Below are 19,591 nucleotides of genomic sequence, written 5' to 3' on the forward strand. Positions count from 1 at the left end.
GTAACTGCAGGTATGGTAGAAATAGCAAGAGAACTAGAATTAGAAGTGGAGCCTGAAGATGTTGACTGAATTGCTGCAATCTTATGACAAAACTTTGAGGGGATGAAGAGTTACTCTTTATAAATAAGCAAAGAAAGTGATTTCTTGAGATGGAATCTACGGGTGAAGATACTGTGAGCATTGTTGAAATGACAATGGATTCAGGATATCACATCAACTTAGTTGAAAAAGCAGTGGCAGAGTTTCAGAGGATTGACTTCAATTTTGAAAGAAGTTCTACTGTGGGTAAAATGCTATCAAATAGCATCACATGCTACAGAGAAAGTTTTCATGAAAGGAATAGTTAATTGATGTGGTAAACATCATTGTTGTCTTATTATAAGAAATTGTCACAGCCACCCCAACCTTCAGCAACCACCACTCTGATCAGTCAGCAGCCTTCAATAACGAGGGAAGACCCTCCTCCAGCAAAAAGATTACATTACAATTCATGAAGGCTCACGAGCATTTTTTAGTAGTGAAGTATCTTTTTTTTTTTTTTTTTTTTGAGACAGAGTCTCACTCTGTTGCCCTGACTAGAGTGCCGTGGCGTCAGCCTAGCTCACAGCAACCTCAAACTCCTGGGCTCAAGCGATCCTCCTGCCTCAGCCTCCCGAGTAGCTGGGACTACAGGCATGCGCCACCATGCCCGGCTAATTTTTTCTATATATTTTTAGTTGTCCAGCTAATTTCTTTCTATTTTTAGTAGAGACAGGGTCTTGCTCTTGCTCAGGCTGGTCTCGAACTCCTGAGCTCAAAGGATCCACCCGCCTCGGCCTCCCAGAGTGCTAGGATTACAGGCGTGAGCCACCGCACCTGGCCAGTGAAGTATCTTTTAATTAAGGTATGTACATTTTTAGACATAATGCCATTGCACACTTAATATACTACAGTGTAGTATAAACATAATTTTTTATTTTATTTATTTATTTATTTATTTTAGTCACATGTTGCTTAGGCTGGCCTCAAACTCCTGGGCTCAAGCAATTCTTCTGCCTTAGCCTCCTGAGTAGCTGGGACTGCATGTGTATGCCACCATGCCCAGGTAAACATAACTTTTATATGCACTGGGAAACCAAAGAATTTGTGTGACTCACTTTATTGCTGTTGCGACTCAGAAAATTATACCCCAAAATGAAGGCCTTAGAAACAGCCTCAGAAGCAAGTTTTTCTCTGACCTTCTCCTGCCCTCCTGTCTCTCAGCCCTATTCTCTCCCAAGGCTAGCCAAAGAAACTAGAATCCCTCATCCACAAGGCAGGTCAGAGAAACCAGAACCCCTTTTCCCCAAAGCCAGCCATAAAACCTAAAAATATAACTCTTTCTCCCCTGCCTTTCTGTGTAAAATCTGGCCATAAAGAAATTACCTGACCTGCCTTGTTTGACTGTAGGTCATAAGACCCTCATTCCAGAGAGAGCCCTGCCCTCTGGAGGAATGCATGCTCAGAGAGCCAGGAAGAGTCTACACAGACAGTCCTTGCTGGGTTTCCCCACTCAGTCTATCAGCATTAGATTCAATCAGATTTTTAGGTGGCTGTCTATATTTTGTTGAACTTAAGTATAGAAATGGATAAATTCCCCTGTATCTTTCGGTCTTCATTCTGAAGGCTCCCGTGTACACATTAAATAAATTTGTATGCCTTTTCTCTAATTAATCTGCCTTTTGTGAGTTGATTTTTCAGTGAATCTTCAGAGGGCAAAGCAGAAGCTTTCCTTTGGCCCCTACATAGCAATATCTGCTTTATATGGCAGTGATCTGGAACTGAACCAACAATATCTTTAAGGTATGTCTGTACCACAAACTGGGTGGCTTAAAATAACAAAAATTTGTTCCCTTACAGTTCTGAAGGCCAGAAGTCTAAGATCAAGGTGTTTGCAGAGTTGGTTCCTCTGGGAGGCTCTGAGGGAGGAATTGTCCCGTGCCTCTCTCCAAGTTCCCAGTGATGACCAGCAAGCAATCCTTGGCATTCGCTGGCTTACAGATGCATCACTCCAGTGTCTTCCTGCATCTTCACAGGGCCTTCTCCTTATGTCTCTGTGTCTTCACATGACTGTCTTCCTGTAAGAACGCAAGTCATATTGGATTAGGGGCCCACCCTACTCCAGAATAATCTCATCTTTACTAATTACATCTGTAATGACCCTATTTCCAAATAAGATCCCATTCTGAAGTACTAGGGGTTGGGACTTCAATGTATCTTCTGAGGAAGACACAATTCAACATATAACATACAATAACTTTACAAAAATATCATTTAGGAGTCTTATTTAGTGAGCACAGATTAGATTCTCTTGAGAGCCATAGCTCTGGGGTGAGCTCCCTGGCATGTACTGGAATGTGGTCAGTACAGTCTCTTGCAGATGAGAGAGAGCTCTGGGCTTGTAGATATAGATTTTGAGCAAAAGAACTTACTGGTTAAGGACAGAGGCCCTCCACAGAGACTGCCTGGGTTTAAATCCCGGCTACCACTTTCTAGCTGTGTGCATTGGGATATACCTAAACATGCCATGCCTCAGTTTCCTTGTGTGTAAAATGAGGATAATAATAACACCAAACTCATAACATTGTTGTGAGGATTAAATGAGATAATACCCATAAAATGTGTAATATAATCATTACTAAATGACTTCTAATTAGCTATAATAGCTATTATTATTTGGCATTATAGGCCTAAAGATAGTGACTGAAGCATGGGGAGTGGATGACATGGTGAGTGAAATAGAACAAAGGTATAGGAATGCCAAGATTTAAGGATCCGGTGAGGGAGGAGAAGGAAGAGCTAGCAAAAGAGACAGAGAAGACATAGAGGTAACCTCATTTCAAAAGAAGGACGTGCCTGAAGAAATATTTGTATACACATGTAAAGAATAAGTGAGCTAGTGCTATGGTTTAAATGTCCCCTCCAAAAATTATATTGAAATTTAATTTTCAGTGTCATGGTATAGGGAGATGGGTCCTTTAAGAGGTGACTAGGTCATAAGGGCTTCACTCTCATGAAGGGATTAATGCCATTAATGGTGGGAGTGTGTTCCTGATAAAAGGAGGAAGTTCAGCCCCCATCCTCCCTCCATCTCATGTGCTCACTTCCACCTTTCACCTTTCAGCCACTGGATGCTCCTCACCAGGTGCCCACATCATGCTCTTGGACTTCCCAGCCTGCAGAACCATGAGCCAAATAAATCTCTGTTCTTTATAAATGACCCTGTCTGTGGCATTCTGTTAATAGCAGAGCACAAAATGAACTAAGACACAGAGCAGAAAATGAACTAAGACAACTAGTACTGTATACAAAAAGTGCTTAGAACAGTAGTTGGCACAGAGGAAACACTTTATAAATGTTATCTGTTATTACTACAGAAGTCAAGCTCTTAACCGTTTTGCAGTTGGGCCTCAGTTTCAACTTCCCATTCTGGTGTTGTAAATTGACAATGAATGCTTTCCTTTGTTATGAAAAACTGAGTATGCAGTGTAGAGGTTTCACCAACAGTAACCGACTTTGTAGATACCAGAAGTTAGAAAAATTGTCATATATTTGTCTAAGGATATACAAATGGTCCCAAACTTACAATGGTTCAACTTACAATTTTTCAACTTTATGATGGTGCAAAAGTTGGACATATTCACTAAAAACCATACTTCAAATTTTGAATTTTGCTCTTTACCCAGGCTAGTGATATGTGGTATGATACTCTGTCATGATGCTGGGCAACAGCAGGGAACCGAAACTCCCAGTGAGGCACACAATCACCGGGGTAAACAAACCAATGTTCTACAGCCTACTGTGTTGCCAGATGATTTTGCCCAACTGTGGGCTAATGTAAGTATACCGAGCACGTTTAAGGTAGGCTAGGCTCAGCTATGGTGTTTGATAGTTTAGGTATTTTAAGTGCATTTTTACTTACAATATTTCCAACTTACAATGGCTTTGTTGGGATAATTCCATCATAAGTTGGGGAGCATCTGTGTGCACACTGAAATAAAATGATAAGGATAGATCCCAAAATGATGACACCCTACGGTGGGACCATCATGGAATTAAAAGTAAGACTTGATTTCTTCTTCATATTGTTCCTTTTCTTTTTCCAGTTCTTTACAATAAGACTTTGTTCATTTCCTAATCATAAAAGCAACCACAGAGTTGTTTTTTCCAGTAATATCTGGGCAAACGATCTGTAAACCCAAAGGAAACAGAAATGCACCCATGTCCTTTCCTCTTTGCTTTTGTCTCAGGACATACACTGAGAAATAAAAATAATAATAAAAAAAAAAGCAGTAACTATTCACCATTGTCCCAAGGTGAGATGACAGAAGGATGACTCAGAAGTGGCTTCTGACACCAGGTGGTTCCTGAGATAGGAAAGCACATGAGAGCCAGCAGCAGCCAGCCCAGCTCTGCAGAGAATCTCGCTCTTTAAAGGAATGGGGCTGCAAGGTGGGGAGGTGGAGAGAGCTGGCAGCGTGTTCTCACCCTGAACCACACGTGGTGTGTCTTGCCTAATTAGTCATATGAGTTGCCAAGAGGGAACTCTAAGCAAAGAGGCAGACCCAGCACATTGTGCAATTAGAGAATATCCAGGCTTAGACACACCCATCCAGCTCCTTCACTGTTCTATCTGCAATAAAAATCAAAAACCCTCAGCACCAAGATTTATTTTACTTTAGCTCCCCAAAGAGTCCTGCACAGGGCCAGGGACATGGGAAATGAAGTGCTTCGATTATTTTAATCGCATTTCTTATGTTCCCTGCCCAGCATCTGTTGCTCTCTTTCTGGTAACAGTGCCCCAGTTTCCCTTTGGGGATCCACCGCTCCCCTACTCATGGTGGGACTGTCAGTCTTGGTGACCTTCCTTCCCCTGACCCAATGGTGGGTGCTGAGCTCAAGCTAAGCCAACTGGATGCTTCTTCCTTGAATAGGGACGGAGAGGACTCCCCACCATAAGCCTTGTCATTGGCTCCAGTTGCCCAAATCCCTGGAGCCAGAGTGGCCCCTACTCTTTTAGAGACCTAGTTCTGCAGTGTTTCTCCACTCCTGAGAGCTCCCCAATATCCTCCTCTGGTGTTACGACACACATGTTGGGTTTTGTTCACAGGTCCTAGCTCGTAACTCCCATCGTTCTTGTTATTTTTATAACATAGAGGCACTTTGGGTCCCAGGAGCAGGCTTCAGGAAACAGAATCTCTCTCTCTGACCTTCTCCTGTCCTCCTTTCACCTGCACAAGGCAGGACTCTAATCTGATTGTGGATCAAAAGATCCTCATTCCAGAGAGGGTCCTGCCCCTGCCCTGGAGGAAGGAATGCTGCACAGAGAAGCCAGGAAGAATCTGAACAGACAGGCCTTGCTGGGTTTAGATCATGTGCTTTTTCTCCAATCACATTTCTACACCATTGACAATCATGCCTATGTAATGAAGCCTCCATAAAAACCCAGTGGGCAGGGTTCAGAGAGCATCCCGTCCCGATAGCTGAACACACGGAGGTTCCTGGAGAGTGGCCGCCTGGGGAGGGCAGGGAAGCACCTTTCCCGTCCCTCTCCCTACTCATCTCTTCATCTGTATTCTTTGTAATATCGTTTATAATAAACCGGTAACGTAAGTATTTCCCCGAGTTCTGTGAGCAGCTCCAGCAAATTAATCAAACCCAAAGAGGGGGTCATGGGAACCCCAACTTGAAGCCCATTGGTCGGAAGTTCCAGAAAGGGGCACAGTTTTGGGGACTGAGCCCTCACCCTGTGGGATCTGATGCTATCTCCAGGTAGATAGTGTCAGAATTGAGTTAGAAGACATCTGGATAGCTGGCGTCCACTGCTTGTTGTGTGGGGGGAAAAAAACAAATTTGGCCACAGAAGTCTTGTGTTTTACATTGTTGTGGTGTAAAGTTTAGAGAAAAACACAGTTTGAATGTGTTTTCCCAAAGCACCTCCCAATGAAGCCCTTTTTAATTTAAGGAAGCCAGAATCCCATTTCTGTCGCTTGCCCCCAAAGAAACTGAATTTGCTGTCTGTCATCAGAAGAAACTTAAATAAAATCATTGAAAATAATTAGCATTGATTTGGGCTTTACTATTAATAAATTATTCCCACACCTATCTTCTCCTTTGGTCTTACAGCAAACCAGCAGCTCAGAGAGGTTCATTGACTTATCTAAGACCACACAGCTATTAAGTGTTCAAACTGGGACTTCAAACTCGATCTTCAGCCTCCTGAATCAGAACTGCAGCGTGGAGGGGACTCTCTGTGAGCATCACTCCTGCCCACCCCAGTCAATCCTTCAGTGGCTTTAAATTTTTCTCTCCTTGCAGGTTCTGGGTAGCTATTTCACAAGTTCCTCAAGGTCAGGAAGAAACTATTTCTCCTGCCCTTTCTTTCCCAGGCCAGGCTCTCACAAGGAATCTAAGTGTCAGATTTCATGCAAGTTTTCAATGCGAGAACCTCTCATGAAAAGTGGAGCGAGTAAGAAGGGAAAATGTGCAAACCCCAAGCCTCACGGAGTTAATGTCTGAGCTACTTGGGAGGCTGAGGTGGGACAATCATTTCAGCCCAGGAGTTTGAGGCTGCAGTGAGCTATGATCAGCCACAGCACTGCAGCCTGGGCAACAGAGAGAGACCCTATCTCTAAATTAATTAATTAATTAATTAATTTTAAAAATTAGTGTGGCAACTAGAAATTTGTAAATTGCCTATGTGGCTCATATTGTATTAATATTTCTTTTGGACAGCACTCACTGGAATGCAGGCTCCTTCAAGGCTTGGTTTCCCTGAAAGCAAAGCTAAGATCAGACTTGGTTTCCCTGAAAGCAAAGCTAAGATCAGACTTGGGAGCCCATAGTTTATTCTGGAATGTGATACCAGGAAGCAGGAATGAGGACCTGGGGAGAGTGAGAAAGAAAGAAAAGTCAGTATAAGTGTTCATTATCAAGGTTGCTGCTATCGGTGACAGGGACTCCATCCCATGGGGACTTCCTGAAAAGCTACAGAACTGACCCCTGAGACACAGGAAGCCAAAGCCTTTATCCTCCAGTTCCTAAACCCATTGAGCGCTACTCCCAGGAGTGTTAACTCTTCCATTCTTCTGGGCTGCATTTGTGCATGGGACAAAGGAGCCTCTACTGCATTGGAAAGAGAAACCTAGAAAACCCCACAGTTTGAGTCTCAGGTAGGACGCTGAAGTCTGAGCTCACAAGAGACTGTCCGTCACATCTACAGCTAAAGTCAGAAGTGGACCAAAGGGATGTGATGAGTGCACCAGGTGCAATTGTCTTGTTCAGTTTTTAATTCCCAATGCCTAGAACAGTGCATGGAATATAGTAGATATTCAATAAATATTTGTTAAATAAACGAATGAAAATATCTTCATTCAAAATGCATATTGGATAGCTGCTATGTGCTCAGCATATAAATGTTCAATATGTAATAGTTATTTTTGCTACTCTCTGATTGAGTATCATCTGAGAATTCCTGGCCTCAAGTGTCACTAGTTTTTCCAACCAGGAATTGCTCTTCTCACTTCTTAACAAACAATAAATATCAAAACTTCAACCTCCTCCTGGATGTCATAGCAACAGTCTTTTCTGCGCCTTTCTCCAGAAAATCTCAGATGGCAGATGGGGTTAGAGAACTCAGAATATGAGCTTCCCCAGCAAGAAACATTGTCTGCTCCTCCAGTTGATCATCCTCTATGGGAGCTGGACAGTGTGGGATGTTTATTCACAGCCCGTAAAAAGTGTCCAGTAAATGTAGTTCTCTCTTCTCTGTAGGACCTACTCTGATTCTCTCTGCACACAGCAAATGCTAATAAACGCTTGACTAACACCTCCCAAACTTTTATGGAAAGGACCCAGGACTCCTGAAAAACCCCTGCCTACCACCATCCCAGTACCCGCAGAGGACCAGCTCCCAGGCAAACGCCTGCAATTTCAAGTTTCCTGAAATACTGATGTTACCATACTTGCTTATAGGCATAAAAAGGGTAATTTGCTACTAGTATCAACAAGCCTCTTTAACTGAGCCAATACAGCTTCCACCTCTTCATCCCATTGGTGCTGCTATTGCAATACCTGGGTAATTTATAAAGAACAGAAATTTATGTCTCTCAGTTCTGGAGACTGAGAAGTCCAAGATCAAATCACTGGCAGGTTCAGTGTCTAGTGATGGGCCTAGTCTCTCTGATTCTAATATGACACCTTGTTACTGCGTCTTCCAGAGGGGAGGAATACTGTTGTACTCACATGGCAGAAGAGCAGAAGAGGTCAAACCCACTCCTGCAAGCCCATTTTTATAGCAGTATTAATCTATTCATGTGGGTGGAGCTCTCATAACCTAAACACCTCCCATTAGGCCCCACCTCCCAACACTTTTGCATTGGGGATTAAATTTCCAACACATGAATTTTTGGAAGGGACAAAAACCATTCAAGCCATAGCACATCTCTAATCAAAGGCCCTTAACTATCCACACCTCTTGCTACTGTTCACAACATTCATCACCTAGAAGACTGATCTTCCAGCTGTAATTACAGAAAAGCTGTTCCTTCGGCTTCTTCATGGGGTGATAGCTTCCACTTCCCTGGGCACTCTTATATTCTCACAGCAGGTGATGAAACCACAGTGTAAATGAGTGATTCTGACTCTCCTAAGGATCAGAAAGGTATTGGAAGGGGCAAGAGGAAGGGGCACAGCTAAAGTAAAGAAAACAAACAAAACCAAGTGTAAGAAACAATTCCACAATGGAGAATTGTTAAGCAAAACTACCTCAGAAAATATGACATTAACATGTGGAGGCTGTGGCCAAGCCAAAGCCAAATGTCCACTGAATTCTACTTCATTTTTCCACTTCCTGCTTACAAGGGAAGACTACAGTTCCCAGCAACCTTTGCAGTTAAGCTTATGCCATGTGACCAGTTCAGGCCAATGGGCTATGAGCAAAAATGATCAGCATAATGCTCTTTTTCACTTGTGACAGACACATTGGAAACCACAAGTTGAGACAATGGCATCACAAAATGGGGCACCGTGGACAGGGAATGACTGCAGCGAGGACAGCTGCCCTGGGGAGTCATCACATTCTGCATGAGGCAAGAGGCTGAGGTCCAGGGTGGATCTGCTCCTGCAGCATAAACCAGGTCTATCCTGAACAAAGCAGAGGCTTCCTGTCACCTCCCAGTCACTATGTAAACAGTGTCACAAAATGTTCAAGAAGCCTTAGTTGAAAGATATTTAAATATTATGTAATCCAAATAAGTAGGGAAAATGAGACACAGAACAGGGAGAATATTTCATTCATTAAATATTTACATGCTTGTCCTATGCCTGATTTTCCTCCTCTGTAAGATGGGAATAAAAATAACACCTACCTGGGGAAGTTGTCATGAAGTTTGTGAGAATTTATTTAACAACATTTATACAGCATAGGCTGGCACTGTTCTAAGTTCTTTATCAATGTTAACATACTCAATCCTTGTATTAGTTTCCTAGGGCCACTGTAACAAATTGCTAAAAAACTGGGTATCTTAAGACAATAGAAATTTATTCCCTCATGCAATTCTGGAGGCCAGAAGTCTGAAATCAAGGCATCACCAGGGCCATGCTCCCTCTGAAGTCTCTAATAAAAAATCCTTTCTTGCCTCTTCTAGCTGCTTCCCTGGCTTCCCTGGCATCCCTTGGCTTGTAGCTGCATCACTCCAATCTCTGCCTCCATCTGCACATGGCTTTCATCCCTCTGTGTGTGTCTGTGTCTCTGCATCCAAATCTTTCTCTCCTTTCTGTCATTGGTTTAGGGTCCATCCTAATCCAGTATGATGTCATGTTAACTTGATTATATCAAGTTAAGAAAAATACCTTATTTCCAAAAACAGTCACATTCACAGGTACTGGGGATTAGGACTTCAACAGATCCTTTCAGCAGACACAACTCAACACATTATAATCATCCTATGAGATGAATACTAATATTATTCCCATTTTACAGATGATGAACCTAAATATAGAGAACCTAAGAAACTCGCCCAGGGTGGGCCACCTAATTCCAGAGTTTTTATTGGGACATTGTGTTATATTTCTGAAACAATGAATGTGAAGCACTTTCCACAATGCTTAATAAATGTTAGGTGTTTCATGTGCCAAGCCCAGTGCCAGAGACTGGACAGAAAAAAAATATGGGCTGGGCAGAATCTCTCCCTCCCAAAGTTACAGTTTAAAAGAGGGAATAAAACAATAGCACACATAATGCAAAGTAGAGAGCTCTAATAGTTACAGGAAAGATTAAACAAAATGCTAAGGGTTTAAAGGAATAAGTCCTAGGAGAGACAGAAATTACATTACAGAGAAGAAGAATTCAACCTGGATGTTTAACAGGTAAAGATGGGAATAGATCAGGGAGCGGACAAAAACTCATGATAGAAGATCACGTGATAGACAACAGCAGTATTAAGAAAAGCAATATTTATTGAGTGTTTGCTATGTGCCAGGTGCTATTCTAAGCACTTCTCACAGGTTACCACTTTATTATTGTATACGGTGTTGTTGAACTTGCTGGTTGGTGTGGCTGTCGCCCTTGCTAGCCTTGAGCTCCTGGAGGCAGGATGTGTGTGTGTCTAGCTCTACCACTCAACCCAGCACAGAGGAGGTGCTTAAAAAGAAAGGAGGCAGGAGATTTCACCCTAGATCAGTGTGGAGTCACCGGAGGCTTCTGAACAGGGCTGGGCATTACTGTAGATGTGGAAGTTGAGCATGTGACAAAGAGTCTCTCCCTGACAAAACTGAGTCAGACTCCTCTGAGCCCTCTTTTCAACCAGGCCCTGAACTTGGGCCTTGAACTTTGTTCTTGGCCCACTTAGTCCAGTTTTAGCAAAAATTTTTTGCAAAAATCACCCACCCTCCATATCTGATCAAATTCCTTATCCCCACCCTCAATATCTCATCACACTGGCCTGCCTTCAGCAAGCGTCCTGTTGAGTCGGTCTAGCAAGAGCCGCCCTAACCATGATGATGCCTCCTAGTAATTTGCCATCCATTCACCTTCACCCTGCTCCTTGGCTGTAAATCTCCACTTGTCCTTGTTATATTCAGACTTGAGCCCAATCTTTTTCCCTTACTGCAAAACCCACGTTGCAGCTGTTCCTCTTGAATAAAGTCTTCCTTACCATCTTTAACAGTGCCATGAATAATTTTTTCTTTAACAAATTGAAAACTCAGCCCCATCACTTCTGATTTGGCTATAACTGGGCCAATATTTATTTCATTATCCTGACAACCATGAGACAAAGAGGGTAGCTTTATTGAAGTTGTACAATTCCACCTAAAGGCAAATAAATGATATCTGGATGACCAGTATAAACATATAGGAGGACTTAATTCTTTTAGAGACCTCTAGGAATATAGGGAACACAAGTCTAGAACCACAGAGATGTCGCAATCTAATATGCGACCTCATAACATCATTAATAATATCAAAATATTAGAAGCAATCTAAATATCATCACTATGAAACTAGATAAATCTATTTTGGTATATTCCTTTTATGAAATATTATGTAGCAAATAAAAGTATGATGTAGATCTATTTGTACTTATACAGAAAAATATTCAAGCAAGGTGCCAAAGAGTATGCCAAAGGGCACGGTGGAGCCTTTGAGAAATTTTTTAAAGTGAGTTCATTTGGTGACAGTTTGATTTCTCCATAGCAAAATTTCCATCAACTGACTGGTTTCATCTACTGATAATTCTTTATTAATTGCAAAATGGCAGCTTTCTAATTATATTATTCTATCTTTATCTATTTGGGCTGCTATAATAAAATACCATAAAATGTGTGGCTCATAAACAATAGAAATTTATTTCTTACAGTTCTAGAGGCTGGGAAGTCTAAGATCACAGCACTTGCATATTTGGTGTCTGGAGAGGACCTGTTTCCTGATTCATAGATGGTGCCTTCTCCCTGTGTCTTCAGGTGGTGGAAAGGGCAAAGCAGCCCTCCTGGGGTCTCTTTTATAATCCCAATGGTGGAGTCACCTCCCAAAGGCCCCATCTCCTAATACCACCATTTTGGGGATTAGGATTTCAGCATATGGATTGTAGGAGATAAAAACATTCAGACCATAGCACATCTCTTCCACATTTGTTAGCTAGAATTCTTCCGTGAAGACCCTTCCTTCATTAATAAGGGCTCTCTGATTACCTGAAAATATAACTCATTCTGGAAAGGCTTACTTCTTTCCTTTGACTTGCCTCTTTTTAGAGTAAGGAGGTGAAGGTCCAGTTATGTCTAGTTGGAACCAGTAAGCTTATTTGAAGGGGCTTGTTTACCTTTTTTTAAATTTCTCTTTTTAATGTATCCATTATAAATCATGGGGTTTAAATGTATTAAGCGTGTGTCCAGACAATTGTATTCATTATTACTGCTGAGGCTTCAGTTGTGGGAGTCACTCCATGTGAGCTCCCGTGTCCTTTTGGTGTGACCATTATCAATCTTCAGTGGCTTTTTCCCCTTCCTGCATGATAAGGTGTCCCAAGCTCACCTTGCATGTTACTTTCCAGGCCTGGAATAGCCATTCCTTCTAGGAGCCCTGGCTCCTTTGAACTGGTCGTAGTATTTAGAGTTTATATATGTTTTTACTTGTAAAGCAAACTTCATGAGAGCACACACAAGAAGCTATTAGCAATGCTCATCTCTGGCTAAGAAACGGGACCTACAGCAGGAAGGAGACATTTTTCGTTGTCTGCCTTTTTATGTTGTTTGAATTTCTTTTACAGAATACATGTATTTTTTTTTTTAATACCAAAAACATTAGTTTAAAAATTAAACTGTCTCTAACAGTGAGAAGATAGACTGTGCCCCAGGGGAAGGAAATTTCAGGAATCACTGAGTAGGTTGGGAGGATGTATTTGTTTACTTTGCTTTTATTTCAGCGAGGGGGAGGAGAGACCAGGGATTCCTCAGCCCTGAGGCGCTGCTCCTACTTGGAAGGTCATCCCTGGAAAACCAGTTCTACCTGGACGGATATCAGTTGCCACATTCTGTTTCTCTTCTCAGCTGTGTGTGTTTGTTGTTACTGTTGTTGCTGTTTACAGGTTTGGGAAATGATAGGCAGTTAGAGATTGCTTATCATTTGTTTCCTAACCTTCCCTCTCCTAACCGTCCAAGTATCTCCCTTGCTACGAAAACACCCACGCAGTGTCTCCTTTTACCCAAAGCCAAGTTTTGTCTCCACAGGGTGTTTTTGGTGTATTCTAAACATCAATAAGAAGCGGCGGTGGGGGGGGGAGGGGAGGGATCATAAAAAAAAAGGAAAAAAAAAAAAACAGCAGTATATGCCTGAATTATCTCTCTCCTTGCCTTCTTGGGACAGCCAAGGCCGGTCACCGAGGCAGCAGCTGGTAAAGTGTACCCACTTTCAAGAGGGTGCCCCATTTCATGCCAGTGGCAAAGCCCTGACGCTTCAGCTCTGTCCAGCTGATGGCAAATTCCAGCAGAGGAAAAGCTGAACAGCAGGAAGCCGTGTACAGAGGTGAGGAACACAGGCTCCAGGCCCAAAGAGTTCCCACCACTCTCACCTCTTCAAACACTGATTGAGATGGTACCTCTGACTGTGAAGACTCAGTGAGCTCCTGCTAACGGGGCACTTAGCACAACCCCCACCACAGAGCAAGCAATCAACACGGCTGCTTCCCCTGCTGCTAATGCTGCTGACTTCCATGATATTGGGGCTGGTTCTTCCCTTTCACTGTGCTCAGAACCTTACGTCTGTTTCCATAATGCTTTCAAAACTTTGGGGTTAGCCACAAAAAAAGGTGTTTTTAAATAGTTGTGAGGGGGGTTATTATTGTTGATGTTGTTGTTTTTAAGCTCCAAACAACAGCTTTCCTGCATGAGGGGGAAGCCCCTCGTGGGCAGTGTCGGGTGGTGAAAAGAGGACCGTCTTTACTCTGGCAGATTGGCTTAAAGCAGGGAACTGGAAAATCCCACTCTGGTTTGATCCCGATGTACAACAGCTCAGAAGGATGGAGCAGGAGAGAGAAAAAAGAGATTCACTCTGGTTCCAATTTTTCTAAAAAATAAAACAACCCCCACCCCCCCAAAAAGCGCCTCCTTTTGGCACCAGGCTAAATCCTTCACCTTTGGGCCTTCCTTTGCAGGCTGCCTCTGTAGCCAACAAAACAGCGTGGTAAGCCTGTAGCAGGTCAGGACGGCGCAGGCACCAGGACGCAGGACCAAAGAGGACCCCACCGCACATTGGGGTGCTCAGAGGCTGTGCGGGAGAAACGAGGTGAACAAGGAATTCCAATACGGTGCAATAAATCTTAGAGCAGTGGTACATACAAAATCCTGCAGGGCAATGATCATAACAACCAATTTATAGAGCTCTTACCAAGGCCCAGGAACTGTGCTAAGCCCTTTACATAAATCCCTGCATCAGAGCCTTAAAAAAGCCTGGCTTGTCCTGTCTGCCACCACAGCCTCAGCACTTGGCATGAAGTCTGGCACACAGTGGGCACTCGAGAACTATAGGTCTGAGAAAAACAACCCTGGGAGACCGGTCTCGGGATTGTCTCAGATGTAGAGACTGAGGCTGCAAAAGTTAAGGTCACTGGTCCAAGGTTGCACAATAAGTAGCAGAGCTGGGAGTCAGGATAGGTTTGGCTCAGCCCAGATCTTAACCTCTGTGCCCAGCCGGGGGCGGTGGCTCACGCCTGTAATCCTAGCACTCTGGGAGTCCGAGGCAGGCGGATGGCTCGAGGTCAGGAGTTCGAGACCAGCCTAAACAAGAGCCAGACTCCTCCCCCCTCCCCCCCCCCCCCGCCCGTCTCTACTAAAAATAGAAAGAAATTATCTGGACAACTAAAAATATATAGAAAAAATTAGCTGGGCATGGTGGCGCATGCCTGTAGTCCCAGCTACTCGGGAGGCTGAGGCAGAAGGATTGCTTGAGCCCAGGAATTTGAGGTTGCTGTGAGCTAGGCTGATGCCATGGCACTCTAGCCGGGGCAAAGGAGAGAGACTCTCTGTCTCCAAAAAAAAAAAAAAAAAAAAAACCTCTGTGTCGTTGGGCTGGTCATAGGAGGAGGCAATTGCCTTGGGGAAGGGTGTGTGGAGGAAGGCTTTCCAAGGCAAGTGATTCTGGAGCAGGCCCTTGAAGAACCAGCTGGGCAGGCAGCAGATGAGCAGAGTGTCCACAGGTGGGGTGGGGAACACCGCATCCCGAGTAGCTGATCATCCGCTGCATCTGGAGAAGCAGCCGCGGCAGATGCAGCTGGACTAGTCTGGGGAGGCCAGATGGTCGTGGAAGAGACTGAGATTCTCGTTGTCCCCCTCCGCTTCCCTCCTGTGGCTCTGGTCTGGAAGGTTCCCATGAACAGTGCAGGAGGTTCTTATGCCTGGGTTTGATGTCTTTTCTAGCTGGAGTCCTGGAGCTTTTGTGTTGGCTGCAAAGTATAATATGGAATTTCCCTCCCAAGCAATTCTTTATCTTTGGCAACCTGCTGGAGCATGATTTTTGGCACATGCGTGTGACGTGGCAGGCACTCAGCTGGTGCGAGCCCAGGACACCCCATGGCTGCCGCACCAGCTGCTTCTCCAGGGAAGGTGCCAGGGATCCTGCCAGAGCAGCCAAGCCCATCACCGTTTCTGGTGACAGCGTCAGTAACATGTTCTCTTTGATGTCCCCATTTTGCTTTTGGTTTTCCACTGAGAGGAGGGAGAAAGAGGGGACAACCATGTTTTGTTTGTGTTTTTGTTGTCATTGCTCTTGGTGCAGCTTTAGCTCTCTTGGGACAGACATTGCTTTCTACCTTGAGGTCATGGAAAAGTCACAGGCTTCAGAATGAGGACTCATTTGGATTCCAGTCTCAGATCTCCCCGACTGACTCACTATATGACCTTGAGGAGGGAGGCAGTTTAGTCTCTCCTAAGTACTAGTTTCCTCATCTGCAAAATGGAAATAATAGTAATATGCACCTCAGAGGTATATTAACAACAACCCATGTAAAGCCCCATGGTAGCACTAGGCACATAGTAGGTGCTCAATAAATACAAGATCATCTTACGTAAGTTTTCTCTCCATACTCCCTGAGGGCAAGAGCCACCTTAAATCTTCTTTGTTTCCCCCATAAAGCCAAGCACAGTGCCTCAGGCAAATTAGGTGATCCATTAAATATCAGCTGAAGAATTAGGGAGTGAAGAAAATGTGCAAGTGAGTAAATGAATGAGGGGCAGAGAAGCATCTCTCAACATCTGCCCATGGAATGCATTGATTCCAGATCTCTCAAATCTCAGTACGCAAATGTGGATCCACCAGACTGGCTGACTGCTGCAAGCCCCTCCTGACTCTCTAGAAGCCTTTTGGGCACCAACAGTCTGGGCCTTCTCTTCTTCTAGACCCTCCAGAAGTCTGGGCACTGCCTCAGCTCCTTGCCCCAGCACCGACCACAAAGCTCCAAGTGTCTGGCCTGCAGAAAGGGTCCCCCATCCCAGTCTAAACAGAGGGACACCCACCCCAGACATGCAGGGGGCGGGGGGGGGGGGGGGGTGTCTCACTAGAAGACAGATGAATGAGAATTGCGTAAAAAAAGCCCCGAGCTCAATGGATTCACTGATTTTAGTTCTAAAAATCTCTGCCCACCACCGGCCCACCCCACAGCCTTCCCAGTCAGAACATTGGCATCAAGTCATGGGCAAGATGTGTAATTTTAAAATGTCTTTGTTTCCTGGTCCTCAGATATCACCTCCTTAGTCCTCTCTCCCTTAACTCCCCCGCCCTTAGTTTGCACAAAAACACCATTTGTGGGAGAGTGTCTCCTAACCCTGGCACCAAACCACAAAGTGAAGTAATTGCACAATTAGAACTTAATTGCTAGATTTAATTTCAGGGTTATTTTTCTTTGCATCTCAATTGTTAAAAATGTGCATTTCCCCCGCCTTCAGCCTTCTGATGAGTTCCTTGTGTCTCACCCAGGAAGGGGTGGGCTCGGGTTGGGGGAGGAAGAGGCAAACACGGCCAGCCAGATTTTGCATCTCAAAGGGAATTTACAAAGTTAACCTGCCCCACAAGTGGCTGGAAGCCAGCTGGGAGGAAGAGATTAACTCCAAGATTTGGTGGCAAAGGGTTTTTCCCTTGAGGCCCAGATTTTCAGTGACCTTCAACAAATGCCTTGCCTGAGCTTGGCGGATGTGTGTCAGATCATTGCATTAGCCACTGTTCACTGAGGTCACGCTGTGTGTTAGGCACGTGAAAGCCAAGCTGTCCCATCTAAATCTTCGAAAAAATCGCCCTACCGCAGGAGGGCAGCTATTTTTTTTTAATACATGAAGAAACTGAGGTTCAGCAACTCGTCCAAGGTCACACAACTAGTGTTAGAGCTGGAATATGAAGGCAGGAGCTAGCTGTTTTCTTTCTTTTTCCTGTTTTAACAGGCTTTGTTGAGGTATAATTTATATGCCACAAAATTCACTCATTGTAAGGCTACAATTCCATGACTTTTATTAAGTTTATAAAGTTGTGCAACTCTCGCCACAACCCAGTTTTGAAACATTTCCATTACCCCCAAAAGTTTCCTTATTAATTCCCGCTTCCATTCCTAGCCCTAGACACCTCTCGATTTACTTTCTGACACTATAAATTTGCCATTTCTGAACATTCCATATAAATGGAATTCTAGAATATGTAGTCATCTGTTGCACCGAGCATCTTTCATTTAACATTATAGTTTTCATTCGTGTCATAGCATGTATCAGTAGTTCATTTATTTTTGATGCTAAATAGTATTCCCTGGAAATATGATCTGAAAGACCAAAATGGATGCCTCTTTATCAATTAAGATGGACTACAGTTAAGGAAACGAAAGTTAAAGCCAACGGCTCAGGGCTCAGAGCGCAAAGCAACTTCTTAAATTTCTATAAGAAAAACTACACCCTTGCTAAACTCCCTAACAAGAGAAACTATTGAAACATTGTCAGACCCCTCCTAACTCTGATTTACAACCCAGACCACTACAACTCTGCTTGGACAGAGGACTAGCCTGATAAACATTCTTTCCTTATAAACAACTGCAGACCACAAGCCAATTTCGACCATCTTATAGAGACTGCACACAAACTGTCTTTATGTCCTATAGTTCACTTTTTGTCATAAAGAGCCAAATTCCACCTCATTTTAAAGCTAAAACCCTGCCCCAAAGTGAATATGGATGTATGTTACATATGTTTACTTACTGCACATGTGCTTGACCCCCTCCATCAATATGTATACATTTTTCCCCAAACCTGCAGAATATGTATGACTATTATATAATACAGACCCTATGAGGCATAAAACCCAACCTGTCCTTTCCCTTTTCGAAGAGAGAGCACCTTAGATCCCTCCCAGAGACTATGATTTCCAGTTTGCAAACTGATATCACCAATAAAGCTCTCCTTTCTACGATTTAGCCATCCTGGTGGTCTTTTGGATGACAGAAAGGATATATCACATTTTGTTTACCCATTTTCCAGTGGATGGACATTTGGGCTGTTTTTAGTTTGGGGAGAAGCTACTTTTTTCATCCTCCTCTACCCAAACGGCCTAGCACAATACCCTCTCCACTGAAAGAGACTACCGTGAATCAATCTGGAAAATACGTGCTCGCTTAGGCAGCACATGTACTAAAATGGGAACGATACAGAGAAGATTAGCATGGTCCCTGCGCAAGGATGACATGCAAATTCATGAAGCATTCCATATTAAAAAAAAAAAAAAAAAAAAACCTGGAAAATAAGAGGATAGCCTCTTTCCCCACTTTTCCTGCTCAAGTGCAATGAGGTCCTCCACACACCCCAACTCACAATGCCACCCCACAGTCCTCTGTAACCTGCCCACACTTCACTCAGGTGACCCTTCTCCCGGCCTCTCAACAGCTGCTGTTGCCAACATTCTCCTTCCAGGCCCTGGAAGGGCAAGACTGGCAGCCCCACAGCCTCCACCATCTCTCCAGGAACTTCCTGGGGACTGACAGTGGGCAGAGGCCCTGCACTCCTGCTCAGGGACCCAGCCCCGTCCTGCCTTCAGCATGCATCACTGATGGACACCTCAGGAGGTGACGGGAGTTTGGGTGCTGCTGACAGCAGAAGCTCTGGGAAGGAGCATTTTTCTGCACACCTGGCTCGGAATTCCTAAGGTGGAACCTCCATGTCGCATCCTTTTTGTGTTTATGGTGAAATCTTGAATGCTAGACCTTTTGGGGGTTTGCTGGATAAAATGTACTCTTTAGGAATTGCACTGCTCACTCAGCCTCCTGCCTGCCCACATTCTCTTACATCCTCCCCATGAGGCCAAGTCCTCATGTGTCTCAGCAAACAAGCACCAGCTGGAGTCTACACCAGGGGTCTGCAAAGTACGGCCCACCAAATCCAGCCTACCACCTGGTTTTGAACAGCCTTGAGCTAAGCATGGTTTTTATATTTTTTAATCATTGGGGAGAAAATCAAAAGAAAAATAGTATTTCATGACACATGAAAATTGTATGTAATTCAAATTTCAGTGCTGATAAATAAAGTGTTATTGGAACATAGCCATACTCGTTCGTTTGCA

The 19,591-nt window shown here is 43.9% G+C and overlaps 1 non-coding gene across 1 annotated transcript; it reads left to right on the forward strand.

Moving 5' to 3' along the window:
- Nucleotides 1-18,642: 18,642 nt before the first annotated feature.
- On the forward strand, nucleotides 18,643-18,749 carry LOC138382052 (U6 spliceosomal RNA). Its single transcript, XR_011233229.1, has one exon. It is a non-coding gene; the product is annotated as a U6 spliceosomal RNA (small nuclear RNA).
- Nucleotides 18,750-19,591: the final 842 nt, after the last annotated feature.

This window comes from Eulemur rufifrons, chromosome 3, assembly GCF_041146395.1.
Source record: "Eulemur rufifrons isolate Redbay chromosome 3, OSU_ERuf_1, whole genome shotgun sequence".
In the NCBI taxonomy this organism is placed as follows: Eukaryota; Metazoa; Chordata; class Mammalia; order Primates; family Lemuridae; genus Eulemur; species Eulemur rufifrons.